This window comes from Muntiacus reevesi, chromosome 13 (genome assembly GCF_963930625.1).
Source record: "Muntiacus reevesi chromosome 13, mMunRee1.1, whole genome shotgun sequence".
In the NCBI taxonomy this organism is placed as follows: Eukaryota; Metazoa; Chordata; class Mammalia; order Artiodactyla; family Cervidae; genus Muntiacus; species Muntiacus reevesi.
The window spans coordinates 67556157-67559203 of record NC_089261.1 but is presented as its reverse complement, the minus strand read 5'-3'; the positions used below and the strand labels follow the sequence as shown (position 1 = coordinate 67559203).

Sequence of the window (3047 nt, the reverse complement as noted above, 5' to 3'; positions counted from 1 at the left end):
TAATAAATATCAGAACAGAGATAATTGAGAAAGAAATGAAGGAAACAATAGTAAAGATTAATAAAGCTAAAAGCTGGTTCTTTGAGAAGATAAAATTGACAAACCTCTAGCTAGACTCACCAAGAAAAAAAGAGAAGAATCAAATCAACAAAATTAGAAATGAAAAAGTAAGTTGGTGAAGCTGCCGTGGAGGCGGTGGCAGCTGGAGGAGGAGGCGCAGGACCCAGCGGCGGCGGAGGCGGGGAGCCGAGGGGAGGAGTGGGCAGAACGGGAGGAGGAGCAGGCTGAGGAGGCAGCTGCGCTTTCCGTGGGGCGAGCAGGACGCTCTTGTTGGCCCGCTCCCCTGTTTGCTGTCGCTGGCCTGAGCTGAGTGTGAGCGCGGGGCGGACAGAGGCGATGGCCCGGGAGCATCGGCGCCAGTGACGGGGAGGTGCTGAGTGCTGCCGAGCGCGCCTGGCCTGCCCCGCCCGCCTGCCCCCGCTCCTGCCTGCTGTCTCCCGCGGCCGCTCCCCTCTCCCCGACACACTCACAGCCCGGGCATTGATGGCAACTGTAAGTGAGGAAACAGCAGAGGCTCAGCGACGGGCGCTTAAGAATTCATCGACGTGTCGCCCCAGGAGTGGTGACTACAGGCATGATAAAAATGCGAGATGCCGCAGATCCTTCACCACCGAACAAAATGTTGTGGAGATCTGATAGTCTTGAAAACAAACACAGTGACAGCACAGGTCATAGTAAGCCCAAACATGTGCATATTCACGGAGTCAGAGAGAGGGATGGTGGGACCGGTTACTCTCCCCAAGAAAATTCACACAACCCCAGTGCTCTTTGTAGTTCAAATTCACATTCTTCTAATCCAAGCAAAACTTCAGATGCACCTTATGATTCTGCAGATGACTGGTCTGAGCATATTAGCTCCTCTGGGAAAAAATACTGCAACAGTTGTCAAACAGAAGTTTCACAATGGGAAAAACCAAAAGAGTGGCTTGAAAGAGAAGAGAGACAAAAAGGAACAAGCAAGATGGCAGTTAATAGCTTCCCCAAAGAGAGAGATTACAGAAGAGAGGTGATGCAAGCAATAGCCACTAGTGGGTTTGCCAGTGGAATGGAAGACAAGCATTCCAGTGATGCCAGAAGTTTGCTCCCACAGAATATTTTGTCTCAGAGCACACACAACTGACGGAGACTACAGACCGCCAAGAGCAGAGACTCACAGTAGTTCTGAGCCAGTACAGCACCCCATCAAAGCAGTGGTTCATCCAACTGCTGCCCCAAGCACTGTTCCTTCTCGTCCATTTACTCTACAGTCTGATCACGAGCCAAGGAAATCATCTGATGGTAACGGAGCATCTACTTTATTAAAACTGCCTACACCAACATCTTCTGTCCCTGCTCAAAGAAAAGAAAGAAAAGAATCTACATCTGGAGAAAAGTCTGCATCACACTCTTGCACAGCTTCCTCTTCCGCCTCTGGACTCCACATCTGCACCTCCAGCACTCGCTTCGGCAATTCCTGTCTCTTCTCTTCCACAGTCACCAATACTTCCATTACTTCAGGACCCAAATCTGCTTAGATAGTTGCTTCCTGCTTTGCAAGCCACACTGCAACTTAATAATTCTAATGTGGACACATCCAAAATAAATGAAGTTCTTACAGCAGCTGTGACAGAGCCTCTGCCGTCTATAATTCATAACTTTCTTACTGTTGGACCATCTGCTTTCAGCATAACTTCTCTGATCTCTCAAGCTGCTCAGCTCTCCACACAAGCCCAAACATCCAATCAGTCTCCATGTCTTTAACGTCTGACGCATCATCTCCATGATTCTATGTGTCTCCAAGGATAAGCACACCCCCGGCAAACACAGTCCCCATCAAACCTTTGACCAGCACTCCTGTTTCATCACAGCCAAAGGCTAGTAATCCAGTAGTTAAGCAAGGACCAGTTTCACAGTCAGTCACAGAGCAGCCTGTAACTGCTGACAGGCAGCAAGGTTGTGAACCTGTCAGTCCTCCAAGTCTTCAGTGCTCAAATAGCCAGAGAAGTCCTTCACCTGGTCCAAATCACACGTCTAGTAGTAACGCATCAAATACAGCAGTTGTACTACAGAACTCCTCTGCCCAACCTCCGTGTCCACTAACACCAACGCTTGCAGCAGATTTCAATGAAAATCTCATCAAGCTCATTCAAGGATGGTCTGCAGATCATGCAGAGAAGCAGGTATCAAGATTGTGAGAAAAAGCCCATAACATGGGAAGTGTTCATATGTCAGAAATCTGTACTGAATTAAAAACATTTAAGATCTTTACTCCAAGTATGTGAAATTCAAGCAACTTTGTGACAGCAAAGGATATTATTTTTGAGAAAACGAATTAAGGAACTCGAAAAGCTAAAAAATCAGAATTCTTTCATGATGTGAAGATGTGAATAATCGCACATGGTGTTGAGAACAGGAACTGTAAATCTGTCACCCATTCTTAACATTTTTGAGCTGCATTTAAGTAGACTTTGGACTATTAAGCTGGGCAAAGGAAATGACAAGGGGTCAGGGCCTGTGAGATTCAATTCAGGGGAAATATACAAGATTGATTTTTAAAACCCCTGAAATGTAAATTTCTTGTAGATATATTCTTCATGTTGTAGATATGTTTTGTAGAGTGAAGCCATGGGAAGCTATGTGTAACAGAGCTTAGACATCCAAAACTAATCAATGCTGTGGTGGCTGAATACCTGGCCTTTTACATGTAAACCTGTCTGCAAAATTAGTTTTTTAAAAGAAAAATTTGGGGGAGGGGGTTAATTTATCATTCAGAAATCTTGCATTTTCAAAAATTCAGTGCAAGCACCAGGCGATCTGTGTCTAAGGATATGATTTTGAACCATATGGGCAATGCAAAAATATCATGAAACAACTGTTTCCACATTTTACCTGATCAAGAACAGTGCTTCTCCATTTGTTTTGCAGAGAAATGTTTTTCATTTCCTGTGTGTTCCATTTCCCGCTAAAATCCATGATCTGATGTTATCCATTTTTTAAGGCTCCCCCTT

General features: G+C 45.4%; 1 pseudogene; it reads left to right on the top strand.

Annotated features, from left to right (window-relative positions):
- The first annotated feature begins 643 nt into the window (after positions 1-643).
- Positions 644-2418, top strand: LOC136146042 (WW domain-containing adapter protein with coiled-coil pseudogene; annotated as a pseudogene).
- Positions 2419-3047: the final 629 nt, after the last annotated feature.